The sequence below is a fragment of the Gallinula chloropus genome (genome assembly GCF_964237585.1).
Source record: "Gallinula chloropus genome assembly, chromosome: 1".
Taxonomy (NCBI): domain Eukaryota; kingdom Metazoa; phylum Chordata; class Aves; order Gruiformes; family Rallidae; genus Gallinula; species Gallinula chloropus.
In genome coordinates this window covers 201964431-201978447 of record NC_140085.1, presented here as the reverse complement: position 1 = coordinate 201978447, position 14017 = coordinate 201964431, and positions in this window count along the sequence as shown.

Genomic DNA, 14017 nt, shown 5'->3' with positions numbered 1-14017 from the left:
TAGCCCTGAGAATAATTTAGCTTCTCTGCTAAGAGGTGCCAGCACTGGTCAGCCATGTGCTTAAGCATCATCTAAGCACTGACTTTATTGCCTTGGGAATGTTTCTGCTGCTTACTCACCCCTGGGCACCTGTTTTCATCCGAGACTCTCCAGGGAATCCAACCAGGCTTCCAGACACCTCTCCCAGCAGGCATTTGGGTGCAACTCCTGGCATTGGATCTGCCAGCCCCACAGATGTCTGCAGTAGATATTTGGGTAGCCTGGATGTGTCAGATGACAGCAGATGCATCTGTATGGGCAGTCATGCTCGAGATTTGCATTATTTATTACACAGGGCAAACACATAATGCATAGTTGGTAGTTGCAGTTTTGGTATCTTGATCATTCACCAAATCCCAGTCCTGGATCTAGGCACATCAGAAGCCAAGTAAGCCTGAGGTTGAATTGATGTCAATAGGAAAAGAAAATAAAGAAAAAAGGGCAGAGATAAATTAAATCTTCAACTAGTCCTTCCTTTGAGGAAGGTGTCTATAATCAAATAGCCCAAACTGAGTAGATAGAGTGCTTTTAGGTATTTTTCAGGAAGTGTCAGCAGGTCCAATTTTAAAAGGGCAGGTCAGACTGTAATGGTACAGCTAAGCTTTTATTTCCTCCATAAGAAGGTTAATACAGTTTTAAAAGGTAAGAAAAGAAAGAACATGCTGTAACCTTTTATCCTTGTCTTTAATCTGACACTAACAAAACCCGAGGAAATGCAGCCTGCCACCTCCTCTCACATCACCACATGCTACTGCGGGTGCCTGGAGTTCCCAGAAAGTAGTATCAGTTGCAGAACCATGCAGTGCAGATGGGTGGACAGATGCTCCCAGGAGACAGACATACACACCAGTCCCCTCACACTGCACAGGAAATAAGAAATTAACTCTCAGGAGAGCAGTGAAATGGAAAGAAAAGGATAAAAAAAGTCTCTCTATGGTGATTTAAATACCCATTGATACTGTCGGTGCTGTTTGTGTTGCAGCTGTTAGGACTTAAGTCTTCATTGTGCCAAAAAAAGTCCTACTTGGGGCAACTGCTGCTCCCATGATCATACTGCCTGCCTGTATTGCCTCATGGAAATGATCCTATCTATGTGGTGACACAGGAGATAAGCACATTTCCTGTGGAGAAATAGCTGCTGGGCTCAAGATAGGGACACAAGACCTGCTGTGGAGAAGAAAGGAGCCACATTTCACCAGAAGTGTTAGTTTCCCTAGGGCATTTGGTGTATATTGGGACTAGAAGTTCAGGCAGGGTTGAAGTCATCGGGGCTATTAGAGAAAAAAAATTAATAAAAGGCTCTTCAAATGGTTAAAGGCCGGGTAAGGCTTGTTATGTTTGAAGGAGCTCCACTGAAATCAAACTGTACTGCTGATTGCTGCAGGAGTCCTGGGATGGAGTAGAATGGTTTTACAGGGTTTGAGGGCAGTCATGATTTGCAGACAAAGCAGCCAGTGGAGCTCTAACTAACTCTGCAATTACTGCTTTTTATTGGGCTTTTTCCCCTTTTTGAGTGCTTTCAAGAAGTAGTTTCACAAATTTTAGTGATTATTTTAGACAAATTCTAATCTTATTAAAGCCTTAGTTAAGTGGCAATTAAAGGACTATATGCAGTAATGCAACCTGCTGACTGGGTTCTGCCCTGCCAACCCACATGTGGAACAAAAAGAGCAAAGAGATACTTCTAGGTACATGGGAAAGTATTAAAAGATACGTTTGTTGTGGGAAAAAAAACCCAAAACCAAGCAACAAATGTTAAAGCATCTTCCACCATGCTTATTAGCCCATTCTTTACTTCTTCTGTCCTAAGGAAACTGTTTTGGCAGGGGGTTTGGACTCGATGGTCTCTTGAAGTCCCTTCCAACCCCTATGATTCTGATTCTTGCCTATCAGAGAACAGTGTCTTTCCATTGATCCCTTTTTTTAAATGCAGATGTATCTGCATTTAAAAAAGACAGCTACATGCTGATAATGCTGAGAGAAATAAAGCCAAATCAGATTCAATTAGAAGAGTTCAGGAACATTCACGAAACCTTAATATGCAGTGGGCTTGTCTAAATTCCAGTCATTTACATAAATGCTAGCTAAACATAGAAAAAACATGAATATGTAGGAAGGATTAATAAAATTATTCTAAGAAAAAAATAGTTTCATGCAACACCTTTTTGGGACTTTATACTTACTGAGTAGGACAGTGGAAAATGTTCTTACACAAGAACAAACTTACACAAACTTTTGGCAGTTTCATCTCTTCTGCTGAGAAAGATCCCAGCTGACTGACTGCCATACAGGATTAGTGGAATATTGGAAGTGCTGTAAATCTGACCAAGACACAGACTAAAATGAAGAACTTTTAACCATGAACAAAATTAGATTTAAGACATTTTATTTGTATTGTGAAAATCAGAAAGAGCAAATAAATTAAACTCTACGTGAGTTTTAATTTTTTCTAGAATTCCAGATGAAGATATGAGGTCAGTGCCAGTAAGGACTGAGTGAACAGCTTAGAGAGAGCAAAAAATTTACTACAGCAGCTGAGAAGGTTCCCATTTTTGAAAGCCATGAAGTTTAACACACCAGTGTTAACAACACTGTAACATGTGGCTAATTCCTTTTCTCAAGGCATAATACCTATTTTATACACCTGCCAATTATAACAAGACCATACACAGTAAACTTAAAATATTAGCCCATGATTTCCCCCTAAAGCTTGCAGCATTATTTTACACAAACCCTATGATTATGCTATTATGTACTAACAATCAAATAGATTACTAGAAATAAGATTAGCTACTTTACTTGCTTCTCAGCATCCTCAGATAATATGAAGTGAAATAAATAAAATGCTAGAATGAGTTTCTACAGGATTGTCAAAGGGAGGGTCATGTCTACAAATTTCATTACACACAGCTATGGCCGATCCCATCCCTAGTCCCATCCCCATTCTTGTGACTGCACATACCTAAAGGAGGATATATATAGACACACACAAGCAATTCCATCAAAACAGAGCTGATTAGTTCTGATTTTTCCTGTAGTAGAATCTGCGTGAAGAAGATGCATTTTTCTCCAGCAGTCCCTAAGACACTGACTGCAGTGTCCTGTAGCAGGCAAAATAAAAAAGTCACAAGTTCTCAATTACAAAAAAAGAATTTATTGATATTTCAAAGACATAATAATAAATATTTTTTTTATTTCTTATAACAAGATTTTGTCATTTTCTCATTTCACTATCTGCATGTGATAGTTTTAAACACAGAAGCAAATTAAAGAACTCCAGTCTGGCAGAGCTCCTAGTCTCAGACCTGCAGTCACTGCCAACAAGGCTCAAACTTTAAAGAACTTCTGGTATCCTTTGTCTCAGATCTGTTCTTCTTTAGAAGTCCTTTTATTTGTTTCCACATACAGAGCCAGAACTAAATAAATATACTTCAGTGACATTCCTCTCCCTGTGCCACTACCTGGAAGGGTTTTTTTTCAAATATACATGGATTTTAGAAAATTACAGGTGTTATGTATTTGGCACTATTAAATTTATATAGCAATATTTTGGGAGTGGAGGGGGGCTGCAGGGGTGGTCGCCATGAGAAGACACCTGGAGTTGCCCCCATGTCAGATAGAGCTGGTTTCAGCCAGCTCAAATGGACCTACACTGGCAAAAGCTGAGCAGATTGGTGATGCTGATGTGATCATCAGTGCTTAAGAAAGGAGAAAGACTAAAACCCACTGTGCAGCAGCTATGAGAATACTGAAGAAATGTGAGAGGAACACCTCTAGACAGTCAGTTAAGAAGGAAGGGGAGAAGGTGCTCCAGGCACCAGAGCACAGATTCCTCTGCATTCCCTGGAGAAGACCATGGGCAAGCAGTTTGAACCCTTGCAGCCCATAGAGGACCACATCAAAGATAACTGAAAAAATATCTCAGTCGGAAGTATCACCCTACACGTGCTTTTTCTTACGTTGCACTTCTGAACATTTATTGGCTACTACTGGAGACTGCATACAGACTTACATGGACCTTAGGTGTAATGCAGTGTTCACTTTTGATCTTACTGTGCTAGGGAAAGTGAGTTCTCAGAGGCCTTAGAAGTCTTAGTGTTTTCAGAAGTTTTAGAAAGACATGCGAGACCTCAAACAGAAATGATAAACTAAAGGTAGAAATTTCCATGCAAGCTTCTTCAGGACAAAATCTTTGGAAGGCTTGGGGAAAAGATTTCTGGCCTTAAGCACTGCTAAAACTGTCATATGCAAGTAAATTAGATCTGATCTCTAAAAGATGACATTTAAATAATTTTTAAACTGTTTAAGTAAGCGGTAACTCTGAAGTGCTCAATACTCTTAACAGACTTTGATACCTACAAAATGCTCAATACTCTTAACAGACTTTGATACCTAAAAGCACTGAGTACAGGCTCAGATACAGAAATTTTAAAGTGTTTTAAGTTTTTTCCAACAATTCATATACCAGAATACAGTAAGGACTTCTTATATGACTTTCTAGGTTTTAGTAGATGGACATTAGAGACCTTAACATAGTAGAATATTATAATAAAACATGATGGGTACTAACATAAATGTGCATTAACTCATTTGCTAATGATCGACATCATCCATAGGGACAACTGCCAGCGGTTTCATGTCCTTTCATCAAAAGGGAGACAGAGTCTATTTAAATGTTTTAATTGTTGGGAAAGGAATAGATTTGCTTTTATCCAATCAATATAACTTTGACCAAGAATCAATTAAACTGACAAGGCTTCTCTTATTGAAGTAAGTAGGGGCTTTAATTAAATTCCGTTCTGTGGCTGAAACAAGGCATAGGAAGAGAAGGAGCATGTAAAGGCTACTTTTATTTGATGACCATATTGGTAGTATGGTTTTAGGAGCAAATCATAAATTAAACTGCAGCTGCGTTAACAATTTACTTTATGTCACACTACTCATCAGAATAAAACCACTGATACATATTGGTCCCATCTATTTGAATCTGCATTTATAATTTGAATTAGCACAAAAAGGAATGCTCTGCGTGGTCTTTTATATTAGTGACACAGTATGTAAAAGGGCATCCTATTTCCTCAGAAACCTTCATTAGTACTAAACAGACTCCCTTTACCTATTTCTTTAGAAGATCACTGCTCAAAAATGAGACACTGCAGAATAACAATGGGTCCCATTTAATTGGTGCAACCCTTCCCCCTGTCTATCAGAAGTATAACTCAATATTCACTCTGAGGCAAAGGAGTTATTAAAGCATTTCAAGTGATATTTTCAAAGGGAATTTTCCTTTTTTCTTATTACCTCTTCAAATCTGAATCACTGGGTGAGAAGGGAGGCCAAGAGGATGAAAAAAAGAAAAGCTTAATTCCTAGGAAATTATTGAAAATGATGTCATGAAATCAAACAGTGCTTTAGTATAAAAAATCTTCAGAAGAGAAAATGCACTTTAAGCAAAGGACGCAGAATACAAAGTCTTTCTGCAAATGGCAACACCTCAGATCACTTAGCCTGGAGCTTCTATCATTTCAGTCTCCTGATGTGGTGCTATTGCAGTTTATTTTCCTCAGGCTGCTTTGCTCACTAAGGCAAGTAATTAGAGTAGCAAATAATAGAGCCAGAGTCCCAAATTAACTTTCAATATTATCATCTTGTTGCTAGTGGCTAAAACAATGCTAACATTTGTAAATCTATATACCTTCCTGCTAAACAGCTATTAAAAGAAATGATTTAGTAAAAATCACCTTCAGCTTCCTTGTTCTAAAATATTCACTTTTTTGCGCAAATTAAATAGCTTACCAAGTGATTAGAAGGTTCTTCTGGTTAAATATTCCTCTTAATTGCTTGGTGGTTCAGTCCACATCTGTTTCACCTACAGCATCTCTTATGTCTGCACCTTGTAGCATGGTGGTAAGCTTTCTACAGGCATTAATAGTTTCAAAGATTACCTGGTTATTTTTAATGTTCTCAGCACATTAGCAGAAGATAAAATCCTTTTTGATTTAGAGTGTATTTTCTTTTTTCCACAGTGTGTCCTGGAAAGTGCAATCCTCAAGAAATAGTTCTGTGTTTTTCAGAGCAGAATATTTTTCTACATCAATAGGAAATTTTGCAACATCAAGACATAAAAGTATTGATTTCTTTAGGAAAAAAAAAGTGCGTTATAGTTTATATTATAGTTAATGTTTTATATATCACTATGTGCATTATACTATTTCATACATGAAAATGGTTTAAACTGAACCAAAAATGTTATGGTGTGTTTTAATTTATGTTTCATAGTTCATTTGAAACTTTCACTTTTTATTCTGCTTTACATCTACACATCTGAAAGGTTGAATTTTCCCACAGAGAAATTACATTTACAGAACATCTTTAAGTGATTGCAACAGCTGTGGGTAATTGTTCAAATTGTGTTGGTATTTATGGCCAAGGTATAAACCTTCTATACTTTCAAAACAACTAATCTGGAAAAATAAAAGATTAAAAAAAAAACAACCCTGCAAAAACAGGCTTCATTCTACACTCTGCACTCAAAGCTCTGGCCATGTAACACCAATGGGAGTGGGTACAGTATTCATGATGTATGGAAATATTAATGTTTTGAAATTCCCTTTCAAAATTAGTTAAACATTGGGGTACATCCCTGATTTTTTGCTATGGCTATGCAAATCAGTTTAATTTAGGTGTGAGCAGTTTTGCTACAGGTTTTCATGAAATTTGCAAGTACTGAGGTTCCCAATGTCTTTCTATAAGTGCATGCACGTGATGTAAAGCTCATTACCTACTTCCTCCAATTGGTGAAGTTCAAACTGCTACTGAATAAGGAAATAAGGGGACTTACTCCACAGAATGTTCATGAACTCCTGCACAGACCCCACTGAACTACTGATTTTCTTATAAAGAGTTTCATTCTTTGTCACTAATCATAATGTCTGTAGCATGAGTTTTATATCCATAAGTCATGACATAATGTAGTCTGTGACATATTGGCAGAAGGAATGTTCTGTCAGGAAGCATTGGTGAGTGTGAGACATATGACACATGCCAGAGAAGATTTTTTTTTTTTTTTAACTGAAATGCTGACTTATTTAATCTTAATTGTTGTATAAAAAAACCCCAAAACCTCCATTCCAACAAAACTGCAATAAGGTGCTTACAAAATATTGAAGAAGCTGCTTCCCACAATTTTTAATATTTTTTGAAGGAAATTGTTGTCAACATACAGTTTTTTCCTCAAGAAATAAAAGAAAAAAATAAAAAGTAAATCTTTTAAATTCATTAAAAGCCCTTGCTGTTTTGATCCTCCTACCAAATACACTTTTCATAATTTTGCTTCATAGCAAAATTATCTCAGAACAAAAAAATTTCACACCATTAACAACCTGTATTCCTACATTTGTCTATTTGTTTAACAGTATAGACAACTAACTCCTTCCTTGCTTCCTGAATCAATTTTTACATCTGATGAATAAAATGTTTTGAAAGTCCTATGATGTTGTGTAATAACTGAATAAACATTCTCTTTTTCCCTCAAAGATGACAATAATATATCGGTATCGTGGAATCATGGACTCATACAAGACTTTGGGTTGGAAGGGACCTCAAAGATCATCCAGTTTATCATGGGAAAGGAAATTTCTTTGGTGTCCTGATATACAGACTTTGTAAAAGAATCCTCATATTTTACTACCTCGCGCTGACACAGCAACCTGCAATATCCAGTTTATGGACTTTGGGCTCACATATTAAAGGGCAGTTTTTGCTCGACCACAACCATAATCAGGTTGTATGGACAGTTCTGGGTTCTGGTTTTCAGAGTAGCTTTCCTTCCAGACTCTTCCTTTGAAACAGAGGAACTGAGCACCGACAATGTCAGTTCTACCAACCGTAGCTATTTTTTAAAGGGGTCAGGGTCACTGTCAGGACAGTATCATTACAGATGAACACAGATATTTATTTTCTTCTTGTATCTGTTTAACAATACCACTTCTACAAAGAACTTTGAAAGTGGGAAAGAAAAAAAAGCGCCTGTTCGGCTAGTAAATGCTCTGTGACATTGTGTTTAATTAACATCGTGTCACACTTATTCTGTAGCAGTCGTAATTTATTTTAGTAATTAGAGGATCAAGATTTCATGCTTTTCTTTGACTGCTACTTCCATTTCAATAACTCACATTTAAATACATTGTCAGCCATATTAGAGTGAGCTAGCCAGGGAGATGGTAAACAGGCTGTCATATTATGGCATGGATGATATCACAGACTTTACAAAGGTTATACCGGCCTAGGCACTGCTCTCCTCGTACATGAGAGAGATCTTAGAGAACTGGGGAACTGTGTGGGCTGGATTACCTGTCATGTACCCTGGGACTACCAGGCAGCGATGTGTCTGAACACAGGCCTTTGCAGAAATTCCCTGCTGCACATGTGCTTCCCCGTCTAACTAAACCCAGATCAGACTCTTGCCACATGTAGACATTATTCAAGTATAGACCTAGTACTGAAGAACTGTTCTTATTCAAAAAAAGCCTATTCCCACTTGAGGGGGGCAGTGTCTAGAGCAGGTCACCTCTCATCTATACTTTCTGAGTTCTGCTTGCCAATTTAGGAATAGTTTTTTTCATGATTTAATGATTTTGATAGATGTCTGTAAAACTTCTAGAATTAGCATATTTAATAGGGGGGAGAGAAAACATTTCTTTCTAAAAAGGGAGGCTGCAAAATCATCCAACCTACTTTCAGATTCAAGGTTAACTGTTACTGCAGAGTGCTGCTTCAGCACAGTTGAATGCTTGAAGCTTTAGACATGTGAAAAAAGATTGGGAGTTAAGTGTTACATAAAATTTAGCTGGTGAAACACTTTTTTATGCTTATGTTTTTTAGGATTTGAAGACTTTGGGATTTTTTTGGATTTCTGTACTAAACACAGTGTATTTCTCAGCACTTCCTGAAGAGCATAAGTAACTGATACTAGGAAAGAATCTGTATTTCTGCATTTCTGTAGATACAGCGTTTTTTGACCAGTTTGTAGGGTATCAGTGCTGGGATGTAGCAAGGTTTGATACAGACCTTCAGAACTGTAAAAAACCACTGTAGCATACCATATTCCAAATAAAAACCTATAAAATATACAAAACCCTCGATTTTTTCCCTCTGTCAGCAAGAACATAATCTGCTCACCCCATTTGTCCCCATCCTAGCACTACTTCCACATAAACCAAATCCTAAATTTCCCCTTCTTCTTTGATATCATGTGACATATGATTTTCCTCATCATTAGCATTAAGTTTTATAGCTTACTAGATTGCATCATGATGTTCTTTTAATTGGATGATTACATATTTGCCCCAGGCAAGTTACCATGCTAACATCTGATGATTTAGCAAACTGATCTGATTTTATTTATTTATTTTACTTCTGGCTGAAACTGTTCAAATGTAATGCCTTTGTGAAAGTAAACATAGATTCTGAACTTCTGGGTATTTGCATTAGTGGTAATAAGGGATGCCTTGAGCCACAGGAAAAAAAATATGTTGGTTTTTTTTTTTAAAGTACAGGATAAATTGTTGTACTAAGTCCCTCATTTTAAAAAGCTCCCATTAAATACTTATGAAATGCCATTGTTATTTTTGAATTGAGTAACAACTGAATATCTTTCATAGAGAAATCTGAAAGATCTGCAGTCAGTTTTCTCTGCTGGGTGACAGTGTTGCAGATGTCGGTTTGGCTCTCCAGGGACAAAGGGCTCAAATGACACTAAATTTTTTTTCAAATTAAAATTTAATTCAAGTTATAACCAAGTTGTAGGGCATAGTTCAAATTGGGTTAATGCAATTAGAAAAAAATTATTTAGGATGATGTGTTCAGAGCTTGTAATAGATAAGTTTTCTGTATTTATTTGGCTGGTAAACTATACAGGTCTCTACAAACAGGCTGTGCCTGTACAACTTTGTATTGACTATGTCTTTTTAACTTTCAGCTCTTAAGTCAAAGGATATTCCAGAACAGGTCTACTGGTGGGCTTCCCCCCGCCACCCTCAACCCCCAGGTCCTTTAAGGAAGGAATGTTTACAATAGAATCTGTAGCAAATGCAGTGGGTATAGTTGTATATAGAGGCTTAATCACAAGCTAAAATGAGAAAAAAAATATTGTGTTCACATTTCAGATTGTGACATGAATATTATGCAAATCCTTTCTTTGACATGAGCCGAAATTTTCAGCAATACCAGCCAAAATTAATATATAGTCTTTTGGCTGGAAGAAAAACTACACTCAGTCCCTGTGAGGATAAAAATTACTCGATTAATAATATTAAGTTTTTATTTGATTTGAATGAATAATTATTTTGTGCCAATACATTACTGCTTACATAGACATTTCACCTATGATCTTCTTTATTTCATTTGATTATAATTCCTTCCCCATAGACACACCTGTCTATGAGGCAAATAGGCTTGACTGAATAGTAGCGAATATTTAGATAAGGTACCAATGGCTGGAGGGCAACTGCAATATTCAGCAATTATATGTACAATACACCATGCCCCAGTGGGATTCCTGCTGAGAATGTGCTTTGTATTGTGTAGAAACAATCAAGGACAGAAAAGAGCCACAAATATTCACATTAGGCAGTTTAATGTGGGAAACTATTTCATAGGATAGGCTCAAAATAATAGATACCAGTGGAGTAAGAACTCGGGGAAGAGCCTGAGACAGCTATTTCCTGAGGAACAGAAACCTTTCTGTGCAATTAATGGCATCTGTTACTTCTGCTCTACTAGTTCCATATTGTTTCCTCTCCCCAGACCTGAAGGAGAAAAACAAAGTCTTTCTAGCCTGAATGTAAAAAAAAAATCACAAACAACCTCTTTAACATAAGTCAGTAAGAGTAATCCTGCTTATTCCGAGTTCCACCATGGTTACTTGGTCCTCTGAACAGCATAGTTGCACATTTTCAAAGAACTACCTTGTATCTGGGCCACTCAGTGTGAAGCATCAAGAAAATGGCAGAAAGATTTTAGTCACCTGAGCAAGAGAGAAGACTGATCCCTTAGAAGGGCTTGTCTGGACTCTCATTACAGCCATTATGAAAAGCACACGTAGTGAAAGAAATAAGTTGGTTATTAGTCAGACATTAGTGCTCAGCACAGACTCAACGTAAAACACAGTTGCTAAACAGAAATGAAGTTCATCAGAGTATAAGGTTGATGACCCCATTACAGCTAATGACCTTGAACACCATTCAGACTTAGTTTAACACTAAAAAACCTGGGCACTGCTCTGTTTATTTATTCAATAAATTCTCAACAGTTTAACATGCCATGGTATAAAAGACAAGAATAAATATTTCAAGGTTGCTTAAATTTAAACAGTCTTCATTTATTGCAATATCTCCTATGGACACTGGATTTAGAAATCTCCCCTAAAATATCCATATGAAATGGAATATTGAATTTTATGATGACACATACAGTTCAATAAATATCTGAGCATCTTTGTATGATTAAGGTGTGGTTAACTGTGCACAATTCTCCTTGTTTGACTGCAACTTCTTTTCTGTTTACCATCTAGTTGTTCTTTTTAAAATTCTGTTTTCTTTGCAGTTTCAGATGAAAGTTTTGCTCAAGAGTGTCCTTAATCTGGCTCCTGAACACACCCCAAAATGCTAGCTTGAATTTCACAATAGCTGCAATTTATGTTAGCTTGACTATCATGGGACCTGGGTTGAGCCTTTAGTGCTGCAGTGAAAGGCAGAAGCTGAAATTACAATTCCTGGGGTGCCGAACCTAATCATTTTGTTTTTCCCATTCAGCCAAGTTCTACTTGTGCAACCTGACTACACAGTGGAACTGTCCAAGTAGCAGCCTAGATCTGACCCAGGGGATGAGTTAACCTCTGTTCCTGAAACAGAGCAGCAAAACTTGCAGGTTAGGAGTGGTAGAATAGATCTGTCAGAATTTCTACTCTGTTGAAATTGCTCTGAAGAAAGAAGAAAAAGAAAGCGAGAGAAACGATAGGATGATGTAAGAGCATCATGGGCATGTGGTGGTACACAGATTTCTATAGGCCACTGGATAATTACAATGATTAAAAATAGGGAAACTAATTGTAACAAGGGAAGGGGGAGAAAAAAGAAAATGCTGAGATAGGCAATCTACTTAAGAACTATTGCAAGGTGCTGAAAGCCATTTTCTTCTTGCAGACATTGCAATAAGGATTGCATACTGGCATACAAAGCATGTAGACATATGGCTGGACAGAAGACACAGTGGTCAATACAGTTGGACAGGTTCACAGCATCACAAATCATTAGACTTCACCATTATGCTCATCTCTAAATGTAAAGTAGTACAACTGACCCAATCCCAATTGTATAGATACTTCCGGAAATAAGGAGCCTAACAGAACTATGCCTACAGGAAGAATCTCTAATAAATGTTCTTCTTTCAAATATATACAAGTGCATCTTAAGGATTTTACCATTATTTAGAGGATCAAAGAGTAGGAATTGGGCTGCTGGAACAAGATTGTAGAGAGTCTGTATTAATGAGCTTCCTTTTTGTGTAGAGACATCCAGGGAATTTAAGGGAAGATGGGGGCCTGGATCATGCTGATTTCCAATGTCAAACATTAATCCAGACAGTATAGGTTTGTGTGGAACCAATTTGTTCATTTGCTTTGATGATGCTTGATGGCAGTGATATACTCACACACCTGAGTATCTTCTCCATTATGAACACATTTCATTTAATAGGACTATCTCAGACTTCCTTTGCCAAAAAAAATGGAGCACAGATTATAGAGTATGAACTTTTCTTAATCTCTCAAAATTCCTAAAATTGATCAACAGTCATCATAGAATCATAGAATGCTTTGGGTTGGAAGGGACCTCAGAGATCATCTAGTTCCAACCCCCTGCCATAGGCAGGGATACCATTCACTAAATCAGGTTGCCCAAAGCCCCATCTAATCTGGCCTTGAACACTGCCAGGGATGGGCCTTCCACAGCCTCTTTGGGCAACCTGTTTGAGTGCCTCACCATCCTCACAGTAAAGAATTTCTTCCTAATGTCTAACCTAAACCTACCCTCTTTCAGCTTGAAGCCATTACCCCTTGTCCTATCGCTGCACTCCCTGGTGAACAATCAGTCTCCCACATCCCTGTATGACCCCTTTAAGTATAGATATGCTGTAATTAGGTCTTCCCAGAGCCTTGTCTTCTTCAGACTGAACAAGCCCAACTCTCTCAGCCTGTAGTGTTCATAGGAGAGCTGCTCCAGCCCCTTAATCATCTTTATGGCCTCCTCTGGACTCACTCCAATAGCTCTATGTCTTTCCTGTACTGGGGACCCCAGAGCTGTACATAGTACTCCAGGCAGGGTCTCACCAGAGTAGAGTAGTGGGGCAAAATTACCTCCCTTGATCTGCTGGCCATGCTGTTCTTGATGCAGCCCAGGATACAGCTGGCCTTCTGAGCTGCTAGAGCACACTTCCAGCTCATGATGAGCTTGTCATCAATGAGCAGCCCGCTCAAGTTTTTCTTCTCAGGGCTGCTTTCAGTTGTCCACCCAGCCTGTAGTTGTGCTTGGTATTGTACCAACCCACATGAAGGAATAGACAGCTGCATTTCACAACATAGTCAAAATCTCATTCAGTTTTAAATATGAGATGCTTAAATAAGAGGAATTTATCTGTAATTTATACCCACAGCATAAAACAGCATTTTAAAATCTTTATTTTCATCTTCCACCAACAACACAGTTTACATTACCTTCAAACTGCGCTTTTCCAAATTGATAGAAGTATTAAAAAAGCCATTTTTTAGGGTCTCAAGACCCTACAATAAACATCTCAGTGTTACTTGCATACAGTTAACATGAGAGGTACAAGGGATAAACTACTCTTGACAGTAATCCTGTTTAAAATGATATGAGTGAGCTAGGAACTTATATTCCAACCATATTAGTTTTATCTCTAA